The sequence below is a fragment of the Pinus tabuliformis genome, chromosome 4_1, assembly GCF_031772625.1.
Source record: "Pinus tabuliformis cultivar Carrire ecotype Pingquan chromosome 4_1, CPIR1, whole genome shotgun sequence".
NCBI lineage: Eukaryota > Viridiplantae > Streptophyta > Pinopsida > Pinales > Pinaceae > Pinus > Pinus tabuliformis.
The window spans coordinates 863,708,268-863,722,677 of NC_142303.1; positions in this window are offsets into that span (position 1 = coordinate 863,708,268).

The following is a 14,410-nucleotide window of genomic DNA, read 5'->3' on the forward strand; positions in this document are numbered from 1 at the left end:
ATTATATATGTCCTATTTCCATTCAACAATTGATCCAAGTGGATGTTGGTGGTCACCCACCTATCCCATTTGGACCCCCATAACTGTCTCTTCCAGTTTTTTAGTTTCCTAAATTGTAGCACAGTTTACTATTTTTAGCATTTTTTCAGGTCCTAAACTTCTGGAGCCATTTTGAGGCCCTAAAGGACGTTTTCTGGGAAATATGGGGGCAACATGAGCCCATGGACTTATGTTTCCCCTCCAAAATTTGTAGTGCTTGGATAGATCTTTCTAACGAGCTATTGTACACGTCAGACGGAGATCGGGTGCCAAAGTTACGACCCCATGAAATCGATGTACGAATTTACCCAAACGGGGCCCAAAATTTGGCTTTTCATCTTCTAGGGTTAGGTTTTGGGTGTTAAGGGTTTTCCATTGTTTCTCAACAATAAATAGGCCTTCGAGCCACATTGTAACACAGTTCAGAGGCATGTAGCCACCACATCTCTTCCCAGAGATAAGCTACCATTGCCTTAGCTATTTATGTCCATTTTCTGTTTGTAAGCATATCTCAGTATTTTACATTAATGAAATGAATTATTATTTCCGCTGCATCTTTGTGTTTATGGTGATCTCTATAATTTGTTGCATTCCTGTTTAAATCTGGATCAGTGGTATTAGAGCGGTCTGCTTTTTCTTTGTTTTTTTCTTTGCATGTCCCCAATGAGGTCGGGATATAAGGAGTTAGGGCTTGAACTGGTCGAACCTTTGCAAGACCAGCCTTGCAAATCTCGACGGCCTCCCATGGCGGATGAGAAGAAAGATGGGGGGCAGGAGATCCTATCAAAATCTTGCTCGAAGAAGCACTCGAGTGACAAAGGAACGCGATGATGGACAACTTTGTACAAATCCTTTAGCAGCTACCGAGAGGCGATGCATCGGCTTCCAACAACTACTCTAGAAATGCCACATCATTTAAGGTACAAGTTAATTTTGAAATCCCCATCTTTGAGGGTCAAATAGATGCAGATGCCATAGATAAATGGTTAAATCTGCTAGAAGGATATTTTTTTGTTCATGAATTTTCAAGTCGGGAAAAGATTGTTTTCACTCTTCTCAAAGCAGCCCCCCACGTCAAGGACTGGTGGGAAACCTACTACGAACATAAGAATGAAAGCACAGGCTCACTATTTATAGCCGCACCCACTTGGGATTCATTTCGGGATGCCATCAAGGAGTAGTACTACCCTGTCAAAAGCTACGAGGACAAATACATAAAGTGGACCACACTGCGGTAGGGAAGGGACCAAGATGTGCCATAGTTCACAAACATTTTTCATACCCTTCACACACAGTTGGGTATCAAAGATTCTGATCTGCATCTGGTACTCAAATACTGCAGCTGCCTACATAGATACATCTAGGAAGAGATGGAGTTCTTGAACATCTCCTCGCTCGGCACGGCATATCGATACACTGTCAAAATCGAGCAGAAGTTCAAACAAAAGAAGCGAGACTTTGGATTTGCAAATCCAAAGACCAATGGACAAAGCCAAGGTGGGGTGACCCAAGACAACCCATCGAAGCCACAAGAAAATAACAACACCATGAAGTTGAAGAAGGACACAAGAAAGTGGTGTGAGTTCCACAAGAGTCCCACTCATAACACAAGTGAGTGTTAGACCAAGCAGTCGCTGGTGGCCAAGTTGAAGGCTTCAGATGCATGTTCCAACCTTGAGTCAGAACCCGACAAGGGGAATGGCAAAGGGAAGCAGATCATTGATGCAGAGCCCAGCGTCATTATTGCCACCACCAACATCCAGAAGAATGAGCTTGAAGACCCAGAGGAGGGGGACGTCTTTTCCACTCACAGATGTGGGTGAAGGGTTCGCCGCTGCAATTCATTATCGACAGTGGTAGCCAAAAGAACCTCGTTTCAGCAGAGGTTGTGAAGTGGTTGGGCCTACTGACTACACCACACCCCCAGCCATATAGTATCGGGTGGCTTCACGAAGGATGAGATCTCAAAGTTCGCCAGCAGTGCTGCCTTCGCTATAGCATCAAGCCCTTCACAGATGAGGTATTGTGTGATGTTACACCTCTGGATGTTTGTGATGTACTATTAGGCCAGCCATACTTATCGAGGCGACATGCTATGTATGAGTCCAGGCCTCGCACTGTCATTATTTCTTTAGATAATTCATTATACAGGATACCAAAGGTAGCCCCACCTACCGCCACCTCTTTGATCAATGCCAAGAAAGGCATCAAGCTCATCTCCCAGACTAGGAAATTCATTTTCTGTCTGGTTCACTCCCAAAGTAAGGGGAAAATCATTGCTACATCCATGAACCCCACAAAGGGTTCCTCCACGCAGCAGCAGCAATAAAGGGATATGGTCATGACAGAACACAGGAAAAACTTCTCCTCACCCACAGGGGAACCACACAATTTTCAGGTGGGCGACAAAGTTTGGTTACATCTACAGAGAGAATGCCTTACCAGAACCCATCAGAAACTCAGACCACTTCGACATGGTCCTTACAACAGTACGAAGGCTACGGGAAACATAAGCACAACATTCCTCCATTCCTTTACTTGCATCGAGTGTTCAATGTGGACCGTCATCGACCATGCTTCCCACCATTTCTGGACACATCAAAGATTGCAGAACGGCTCACCAGAGACCCAGCTCAGCAAAAGCTTCCTCATCTGAGGGAGGAACTCAATGCAATGGGGACCATTGCTTCGTAAGGGAGGAGGAATGATCCAGGTGGATGTTTGTGGCCACCCACCTATCCCATTTGGACCCCCATAACTATCTCTTTCAGTTTTTCAGTTTCCTAAACTGTATCACAGTTTACTATTTTTAGCATTTTTTCGGGTCCTGAACTTCAAGAGTTGTTTTGAGGCCCTAAATGATGTTTTTTGGGGAAATCTGGGGGCAACATCGGTCCATGGACCGATGTTGCCCTTCCTAAAGTTGTAGTGCTCAGATAGATATTTCTAATGAGCTATTGTACACATCAAACGGAGATTGGTTGCCAAAGTTACGACCCCGAGAAATTGATGTACCAATTTACCCAAACGGGGTCCACAATTTGGATTTTCATCTTCTAGGGTTAGGTTTTGGGATGTTAAGGGTTTTCCATTGTTTCTCAACAATAAATAGGCCTTCGAGCCTCATTGTAACACAGTTCACAAGCATGTAGCCACCACATCTCTTCTCAAAGATAAGCTACAATCGCCCTAGTTGTATATGTCCATTTTATGTTTGTAAGCATATCTTAGTATTTTACATTAACGATATGAAGTATTATTTTTGCTACATCTTTGTGTTTATGGTGATCTCTGTAATTTGTTGCCTTCTTGGTTAAATTTGGATCAACAATTCTCATATATATACATATCATTGTGGACCATTGTTATAGACATTTTTGTGCCTTACAGCATTGAGCATGAAATGTCCATAATCTAAGGGATCCAAAGTCCCTAAACATGTTGTTCCTACCCCTAGAGGAACAAGGCTAACAAACCACAGCAATTCACAGAAGTTCTCCACCTGAAACTGCTCAAAAACAAGTCAATTCAGGATCATTTCAGTGGCCACACTAGCTGTTTGCGCTGAATGTCAAAGCCAACACTGGCTACCTGCGCTGAATGTCAAAGGCAACACTGGCTACCTGCTCTGAGCGAGAGTGGACATGTGGCAAGTTCATTTCTCAAGGTGTCAGAACCCAGGAAGCTTCCAAAATGACACTTGCCTCAGGGAATTCGACTGGTGATGAGTAAGAGGTTCCAAATCTCCAAGTGGAAGCAAGAACCTCCAAGTGGACTCAAGAACTAACAGAGGGAGAGGACACTAGTCAGATCTCAAGCTGACTCATCCTCTCTCCAAACATCTATATATGGATCTCTCCTCCATGAGATCCAGAGGCTGGAATTTTGTTATTGCAAAGAATTGCTGCTGGTTTGAGACTAAGATCATTGGGTGCTTAATGCTTTGAAGGGGGTGAAGATAGGAATTCCATTTGATGGGAAGGAGATGCTGGATTGGAGCCCTCTGGGTTGTATCTCTTCCTGAACCTTGTTATTCATCAATAAAGCTATCTTGGTTTCTCCTATATGCTGATGTATTCTTGATGTATGATTGCATTAGTATGTTTAGTATATTTCTAATCTTGAACTAGTTATGAATATGAATCCATGTCTTGTGTAGTGTTCTCTTCTTGTGATCTTGCAGAAACCTCTTGAAGCTGGGCGAGCGAGAAGGCAAGTAGCTGGGAACTCTCCAAGAGAAGAGAATCTGGATCGAGGGACAAACGGAAGACACCGGTTAGTCCATCTATCTCTCTCTTCATTCTTAATTCATAAAGGAAGAATACTAGAATAGCTGTCTCTGTTTGTTGCTAAGGCACTGTCACACCTTAGGTGGATAGGATCGTCCTGCATAGGCATTTTTTCCCACAACAAATTGGCGACTCCACTGGGGAGATTTGTTTTAGTCATTTTATTTGTGTTTCTATCATTGTTTACCTCATAGATTCAACAACAACAATCGAACTGCTTCTGCTATTCTCAGTTGCAAAGTAGACAGTTGCTGCCTTGATCCTTCACTGGATTTTGTCTATGATCTGAACAATGGACTCACAAATGATTTGATGATCCTTTGTGATAGATCTTAGTACCTTCTCAAAGCATCCCTTTGATTATACCTTGCCTGTGTTACTGATTTGGCCTGAAACCGTTGATTATTGAGCAATCTGTGACCCAGAACCTGTGAGAAACGAGAGTTTCTCCTTCAGCGCAACTGCTGTGAAGGCATTCTGCATTTCAACGCAGTTCCCATGAAGGCTACCTACGTTGAATGTCAAAACCACTGTGTTGAGGTTGCGCTGAACCATTCTTGCCTTGTGTAGCTAGGGTTCTCTGCTCTCTGTTGCCCTGTTTTGATCTCTGTTTTTTGCAGCCTGTAACCAGCATAGGTACCAGTCTGATAACTCCTTTTCTCTGCTTAAATTCCGCCTCCTTTTGTACAAAAATACTGTGAGTGTTTTTATGTGTTTCTGGCATCATTTACAGTTTTCCTTTTGCATGAGTGAAATAATCATCCTGTAGCCCTTGATTCAGATCTGTTGATTGTGATCTTAGGAGAGAGTTCGTTGGCTGTTTACAGTTGATTATACATTTACTTTTGCTTATTGGTTTGAGTTTGCCTCTTTTAAGTGTCGAAACAAGTGTTCATTTTGAAAGTCGCAAAGTGTTGTAATCTCTTCTACCCTTGTTGATTTCGAAAAAGTAAACTTGTTTGTCATTTAAAAGCAAATTCAAAGTTGTACAAAAAGCTTTCTTTGTAGGCATCAATACTAAGAAAGTGGAAAACAAACACCTGCATTGTGCATTTGAATTTTGATAAGTTTGCATGCTTGATTTAGGAATAGTGCATTAGAGTGTGCTGATTGCTCTTTGAGAAAAGATGGTGTCTTTCTTTTCCCTTAGTAGCTAGGATTTTCAAAGTTGAAAAGATATAAAGCTTGCTTATCATCTTTAGACTGCATTTAGGAATTTGTATCATACATCTCGTGGTGAACCTTGAAAGGCAAACTTCTAAAAAGATCAACTTAAAATAAACTGAATGAACTTAACAACGCTTTGCAACATAACGCACAACATAGAGGTCTAGGCTAGAGACGTGTTCCGGCGTCGTTAAGCCTAGTGACTGTCGATCTCGTGGAAGGTGGGTGATTCCTCCTGAGGGACGATAGCGCTAGTACGGATTGTGCTCCCACGTACCATCGCTTATATATTGGGAGACCCCTATAGGCATATATCCTTTATCCTTAGGAAGCAGTGTCGGCCGCCCTACTGATCGCAATGCAGTGAACACAGCATTCACGAAGATCGACTGCCCGTACCTTAAAAAGTATTCTGCGGTTTTGCGAAAAGTTTGGCACACCCTCTGCCTAGAACTCCAGAGCAGTTTCTTTTGGCCTTTTTCAGACTCTATAACAGAAAAAGTCCATCCGAGCATTTTTCACTTCGGGCTCGTTAAAACATCGAAGGAGACTAGAGTCATCTTTAGCTTTTTCTCGACTCTTTAAAAGTGAAAAAGCAAGTTGTGTCTAAAGCGTCTAAAAAATTCATTCAATTCGGAAACACACTTTCCCCTTTTGTATTTTGGTTGATCGAGTAATCCGCAATCGTGGAAGAAAGTCAATTGAAACCCCGTCGTTCGCGGAGGCTTACGAGTCAACCGTCTTTGTCTCCAGAATCGAAAACAGTACGGACAAAGCGAACTCGTTTAACCGGTTCAAAATCTCCTATCAAAGTTAGAACAAGTGTTCCAACAACATCTGAGATTCCGGTTACTCCAAACATTTATGGAAACCCTGCCTCTATAGAAGAAGCTCAACAGCCACAAAAGGACAGTAACACTGATCCTAGTGTGGGGGCAAATACTTGCATTACTGAACTAGTTCCATCTGTAACCGGTTCGGAGAGTCTTTCTCCTCAAACAACTGTCGATGTCGATTCAACCCCTTCTTCGGCACCAGAAATATTTTATGGACCTGACGGTCTTCCTCTTCCACTGGGTTTGATTGCAATAGAGGAAATTGTAGAGGATCCGCAAGCAAGTACTCCAACCCATTTTGGAGTCGGGGTCACTCTATTTCCTTCATCAGAAGTTAGTCCACCACAAGTGGAAGTTCCTGTAGAATCGCTAGGTAATCTCTTGGATAGACTCAAAATGTCTGAACAACCGTCAACATCCAGGACTGTGTCAAATGACACAGCGACAGCAGAAGCCCCTGCTGTCACTCCGACAATGTTTGCCGGCATACCAGCTATCCCGACTAGCTCACAACCGCTAGAAGGAGCCCACCAAGGGACTATTTCGACAGTATGGTCTGTTCCAGTTTGTTCATCCGGAATAATATCCGGCAACTCTTATGTTGAGACTTGCCAGATTGATCCATTTGGAGGTCAATTTGGGCAATCCAGTCCTCAAGGACAAACAATCCCCTTGAGTTCCGGATTGCTACTGTATGGGGGGCAGTATGCCCTTTCATTACCCCCTCCGGGAGGGTATCCATACGGGAGTTCACAACAATATTCAGGTTATACTGGAGTTACATCAAGTGGTTGGGTACCTATGCTACCTCAACAACCAAGGGTTGTATATTCTATGCAACAGTGTGTACCTATGTCGAACATCCCGACCACATCGGCTATTGTAACAGTGTCACAAGTTCAAGCGATGCCTGTTGTATGTCAGCCTCAGATTTCTCAGGTTGTAATGCAACAGCCCCTTGACCCTGGGACACAACCATAATCGCCAACTGGTGGGGCAACACAGGTCCAAACGGGTACAATTACCCCACATCTTGGTCCACCGGTTAGTATAGCGCAACAGAGCATGGCTTCACAACCGTGGCTGGTGCAATAACAACAACCACAGTTCCAGCAAGTGTACCAAGGTTCTGAGCAGCAGATCTTTGCTAACAGTGGACAAACGTACATACAAAACGGTCAAAACCAACCGCTTTACAGTGGTCAAGTCCACCAACCGTATCAGTCATACCAATTACATTATGCTGGTATGCAAAGGCCTACTGCTCAGGCGATTCCATCGTATCCTGGGTACACCTCACCTAACCTGAATCAATAGTTACCATTCGTGGCAACTTTAGAATTACCTGATTTACACCGATTAACGAACGATCCAATTGATTACGCCACTTGGTGGCTAGCGATTCCTCACAAACTTCCATCGGACATTCCTAAATTCAATGGAAATCCTGGCGAAGACCCGTCGAATCACGTGATGACTTTTCATCTGTGGTGTTCGTCGAACACCCTGAACGATGATTCGATAAGGCTTCGCCTTTTTCAGAGGACATTGACAGGTCCAGCGGCTAAATGGTATATTTAATTACCTAGAGCCTCTTTCGACAATTTCAGTTCCCTAGCCACGACTTTCTTAACCCATTTTCAATTACCGATAAGGTATGAAACGGGAACGGAAATATTAACCAACTTCAAGCAGACGACGGCCACACATATATCCGATCATATACATGAGTGGCATCGTCGTCGCAGAATGGTGAAGACTTACGATCCCGATCAGCTATTAGCTGAATGGTTTATAAAGTCGTTACTTCCTGCCATAACGGAAGATGTGGCCAAGGGGGGAGTCGTAATAGAGAAGCAAGTTATTGCTCATGCACAGTATCTAGACTTAGTATACACTCAGTCTGGCACACTCTACGACAAAATACCTGACGCCCCTAGACCGGAATTCTCAATTCCTCCTCCTCCTAAATCAAATAGTGACTCTCATGCCGGTGATGGTGTGATTGGCACCGCAAATGTGAAGTCGAAAAAGGCTTCGTCTAAGAAAGCCCGTAAGACTTCAGATCAAAATGCAAAAGAAGAAATTCTTGCTTCAGAAGTAAATTCCGTATCAGCAGATAAAGGCAAAGAACCCAATCAACCAGGAAGCAAGAAGAAGCAAAACAAAGGGAAGAAGAAGAAACAGGGTGAGTCATCCCCTGAAAAAACTTCTTCAAGCCCTCCTAAGAAAGGGAAACCAAAAAGTCCATGTTTTATATGTGATGAGGATCATTGGACACAAAATTGTCCATACAAAGCTGAGCTCAAAAAGTTCTTCAAAAGTTCACACACCTCAGCTGTGTTAACTGATCCGTTTCCCAATCAAGGTCAAAATCTGGTTGGTAGTGGAAATGCTTCCCCGTCACAAGTGCTCATGTTGTCGGTTTCAGAACAGCAGAATGATGCTTTGATTTCGACAAGGAACAAAGATTACGGGAATCCGCAGCTGTCGAACGACAAAGGTAAAGATCAACCAAGTAGTTCGACAACAACTTCGACAGAAGTTGTACCACCCATCATTCCTGAATTAACAATAAAACCGCCAAAGGGAGTAGTACACAAGTCGACATTTAATCCTCGCGCCAGAGCGGCACAACATTATAACATAGTGGAAGATTTGGCCCAATCGCCATCCGCTATGTCGACTCTGGAAGTACTACAAAATTGCCCATCCCAAAGGCAGGCTTTGTTATCGGCTATTGGTGGGGTTGATCCTAAGGATTCCAATCTTGTATCCTTCGATCACAAAGGATACGATCCTCAGTTACCAACTCAACTAGCTTTCCTTATTCAAGTGAAAGCCCTCAACAAAACTGTTCACCGAACGATTACTGATGAGGGGGCATCTACATGTATTATGTCGATGAGTTGCTGGAAAACTTTAGGATCTCCAACCTTGTCGCGATCTTCGACGACATTGAAAGCATTCGACGGAAGGACCTATACCCCATGTGGTATCCTTAATAACTTGAAGGTCGAATTGGGGGGAAAAACAGTAGAAATAGATGTTGAAGTCATCGATGGGAATCTAGACTACAACATCCTACTGGGAAGACCATGGATATATGCCATGGCAGCTGTAGTGTCGACTTATTTTAGGAAGATCGCATTCCCGTTTGAAGGAGGGATTACGATCGTCGACCAACAAGACTTCCTCCCTAATGGTTCACAAGTTACAGGAAGCATTCCCATGATCCATGGAAGCAACCATTCGCTTCAAGACATCGGAGTAGGCCTACTGAAAGACCCCACATTAATGGGAACTTTCGCACTTCCACCTCCATTCGATATAGGGGAAGTAGCATTGGTAAGAGCCTGCAACATGATATCTTCCACGAAGATCTCAGAAAACGATATCGACATGGATCATGCAATGGTTTTGCCCCCGAGCCCTATTGAAATATTGTAGCAATCAATGTTTCGGGCATGGGAGGCGAACCCAAGTCAACGCTCATCAAGCGTTTGGGTAGATAGGTCTAGAGAATATGGTACCCCATTAGATCCTTGGTCGAAAGTACATGGGACTGACGAAGGAATTCTACAATCTATGTTGATTGAGGGGGCACCATGGAATGATTGCCACCATCGTTCCCTTCTTCCGGAATATGAAGAAGATACTCAACATGACCTCTATCACCCTTCAGTTTTTGAATTCCTATCAAATACTGTAAATATGGTGAACTCCGAGTGAAACTTATCCAATATTGAAGAGACTATAGCCATAAATATCTCGACTAAAACAAATGTTGTAGAGAATATTTATGTCGGCAAAGGTTGTTCCCCTTCAGAACTGGAAATATATAACGCTCTTTTTCGCGAATTCAGAGATGTATTTGCTTGGTCATATGATGAAATGCCAGGCATTGACTCGAGTATCGTTGAACATGAAATTAAGATGTATCCCGATGTCAAACCAGTAAGACAACGGCTTCGGCAGGTGCACCCCAAGAAAGTCGCTGCCATTAAAGCAGAAGTTGAAAAGCTTCTCCATGCTGGTTTCATCTACCCGGTTCCTCTAACCGATTGGGTATCGAATATTGTCCCTGTTATGAAGAAACAAGGGACGATTAGAGTGTGTGTCGACTATAGGGATGTAAACCAAGCTTGTCCGAAAGACAACTACCCTACACCCTTCATCGACCAGATAATTGATGAATGCGCCGGATGTGAAGTCTTTTCATTTATGGATGGATTTTCCGGGTATAATCAAATAAATATCCACCCACAGGACCAGTCAAAGACTGCATTCATCTGTCCGTGGGGCACATTCGCTTATCGAAAATTACCCTTTGGTTTAAAGAACGCAGGGGCGACGTTTCAGAGGGCAATGAATTATGCCTTCCATGACATCAAGAACATCGTTCAACCATATCTCGATGACCTTCCGGCTCCTTCGCGAAAGCGGACTGATCATCCACAGCATTTAAGAGCGATATTTCTACGTTGCTGACACTACAAGATAAGACTCAATCCACATAAATGTGTGTTTTGCGTCAGTTCTGGTCGTTTACTTGGCTTTGTAGTCTCTAAGGATGGAATTCGTCTCGACCCTTGCAAGGTTCAGGCAATCATTAATTTGCCTCCACCTTCAAATTTGCTTCAGATTCAGAAACTCCAAGGGAAAGCAAACTTTCTGAGGAGGTTCGTTCCAAATTACACGGAACTTGCTAAAGGTTATACTCGTCTTTTGAAAAAGGATGTACCTTTTGTCTGGGATCAGGTGGCGCAAGCTTCCTTTGATGCTCTGAAAGATTCTCTAGTAAAAGCATCATTAATGTATGCCCCAGACTATCAAAGAGATTTTAACCTGTATCTGGCTGCAGCAGATACGACCATTGCGATGGTTTTAGTTCAAGAAGTCGATGGAATTGAACATCCTATATATTATTTAAGTAAAAACTTAAATGATATAGAAAGTAAATATTCTTACATTGAAAAGCTAGCACTCGTTGCTGTTCAAGCGATACAAAGATTTCGATATTATGTCCTCTTTCGGAAAACTACCATTCTGTCAGATTGCAACCCCATGACTTATATATTGTCACGACAGTTGCTGGGGGGCAAGTATTCAAAATGGATAGCGATCCTTCAAGAGTTTGATCTGGAATTTGTAAAATTCAAATCAAAGAAAGCTTTAGTTTTCGCAGAATTATTGTGCGATCTCCCATCGTCGTCCAACGATGAAACATCAGAAGAGTCAATCGTGGACGAAAGTTTGTTTCTGATATCTGCAAGCAATGAGTGGTATGGAGATATAATAATTTATCTCCAAACCCAAAAATTTAGGCCTGACACCTCTCACTCAGAACAGAAACGTATACAATACCAAGCGAAAGACTACATCATCGTCGGTGATACGCTTTACCGTCGTGGTATTGATACAGTTCTGAGGAGGTGCCTAACCCATGAAGAGGCCGAAAAAGCCCTGAATGAGTGTCATTCAGGCGCGTGTGGGGGGCATCAATTTGGATATGCTACAACACAGAAAATCTTACGAGCATGATACTTCTGGCCAACCATGTTCAAAGATTGCATAACCGCAGTCAGAAGTTTCCATGCTTGTCAAATTTTCGATAGCAAAATCAGAAGACCACCCGCACCTTTACAGCCAATATTTGCTGTTGGGCCTTTCGCCAAATGGGGCATCGATTTCATGCAATGTAACCCCACCTCGACCGGGGGGCATGGGTATATTATAGTCGCCGTTGACTATTTTACCAAATGGGCCGAGGCGATGCCTACATTAGATAACACCGGTGAAACAGCTGCCCTTTTCTTTTTCAATCATGTAGTCGCCAGGTTCGGCGTACCATAGGCTATAGTTACAGATCATGGGTCGCATTTTCACAATCACATGATGGTTGAATTAGCTGCCAAGCTAGGGCCATCTCACGACAGCTCTACCCCGTATTATCCGCAAGCCAATGGACAAGTTGAAGCAATCAACAAGGTCCTGAAGCGTATGTTGCAAAGGATGATCGGGGTTCACAAAAGGAGGTGGCACCTAATCCTGTACTCAGCCTTATGGGCTTACCGAACATCGGTAAAGAACGCGACCGGGTTCACACCTTTCCAACTGGTGTATGGCCTGGAAGCAGTCTTGCCGATCCAGTGTGAAATTTCGTCTCTTAAACTCACAATTGATCTCCTCCCCGGAACTTCGGAAGAAGAGGCCTGTTTCTTGGAATTAATCCAATTGGATGAAACCCGTCGTGACGCCGCTTTGGCTAACGAAGCCCATAAGAAACGAGTCAAGGCGCAGTTCGACAAAAATGTCAAACCCCGTGTCTTCTCAGAAGGTGACTTGGTCCTGTTTTATGACTAAGAATCCGATAAATTGGGAGCACGTAAATTTAATTCTTTATGGATGGGCCCCTATATTGTTAAATGAGTGTTAGCAAAAGGAGCCTATGAGTTAATGGATTATGACGGAATTCCACTGGCGCAACCCCGTAATGGGTTGTACCTCAAGCGTTACTATGCTTAAATAGTAACCTGTATGCTTTTGTTGTATTTTGTTTTCGCTAAAGTGTTTGTTTTGGTCGAGTAATCCACCTTTTTACATTTATTGCAGATGTCAAACCTTCTGGAGACATGTGTTGGATATGCCGACGGAGCGAGTCATAGTTCGCGGAACCTGTCCTCCGCAGCCTGGGCCATTTTTGATCCAAGCGGCGAGTTAGTAAGTTTCAGAGGTGTATGTATTGGGCAATCAACGAATAACATCGCTGAGTATAGCGCGTTGATAGAGCTACTCTCTGATGCCATCACCCATGGTATACGCCGACTAATCGTCAGGCTAGACTCACAACTCGTAATACTACAACTCAATGGTATATATTCCGTCTGCAACCCAGCTATTTATCGCATGTTCCTAAGGGTTAAGATTTTGGAAAGACAATTTGATTTAATTCAATACCAGCATATTTCCAGAAACTTAAACACATTAACCGACTCATTAGCAAACTATGTGTTAGATAGACATTTGTGACATTTGTAAAAAGAGACACATCATCAATGTTATACATATGGATCATATGACTCAACCAGAATAAACTCCGAAAATCAAAATATATATATAAACTGTTTATCGTTCATACATAATGTTCTGTAACCAAGACAAAAATTGGTCGCATGACCCAAAAACTCAAAAATGCTAGGGGGCACCCTAGCCTAGTGATGCTCATGATAGCACGTCACGGCCTGTGCAGTCATGCGGAAGAGACGAGTCCATCGTCTAGGCACACCAGTAGTATGCCGCTGCAACTGTAAAGGTAACTCATCAATCCTCACATCGGGAATGCCGAGAGTAAGGCTCTCAACCTGCTCCTGCACAGCTGTAAGGGTCTCGGTCACATCAAGGTCACGGAGAATAACCCTCCCAGCAGTCTCCCCTGCTGGGGCAGCGACTGGCGCTCTCGGGCGAACTGCTGGACGAACAGGACCAACATCTGCATGCACACATGAGTTTGATTAAAGTCTTGATAGAATAAAGCACAAAGACATTATAAATAAGAATAGTAAACAGTAATATGGTCGAAGATTTTACCAATAGCGCCCCACTGTTCGCCATCCGGCAGTACCAAGTCCGGATCACCTCGGAAATCCATACCAACATATGGATACTCAGAATAGACCATCTCCTGACGCTCGAACCACCTGAAGAAGGTATCAGTGAAAGAAATCTGAGATTGACCAGCATGCATAGACATGTGATCAACCCATCTCTGCATGCGTGGCTCAGTGGGAGAAGGCAAGTCGAGTGCAATATACTGAGGCTGCATCAGTGGTATTTTCTCCAAGGCAAAGGCAGTCAGAATAGAACCAAATCCAAAGTTCTTCAGCTTCCCGTCCTTTACCTTGTTCAACTGACTTTTCATCTGAAGAAGTACTGCATCACACCAGTTAAATACTTTCGGTTGGAGACACTCCAAGGCGTGCTGCACATAAGATCTGTTGGCAACATGTAGAGATGCGCTACCGGCCATCCTACCAATAGTATACAGAATGGACCTGAGAGACCTGTCAGTAATCTCAC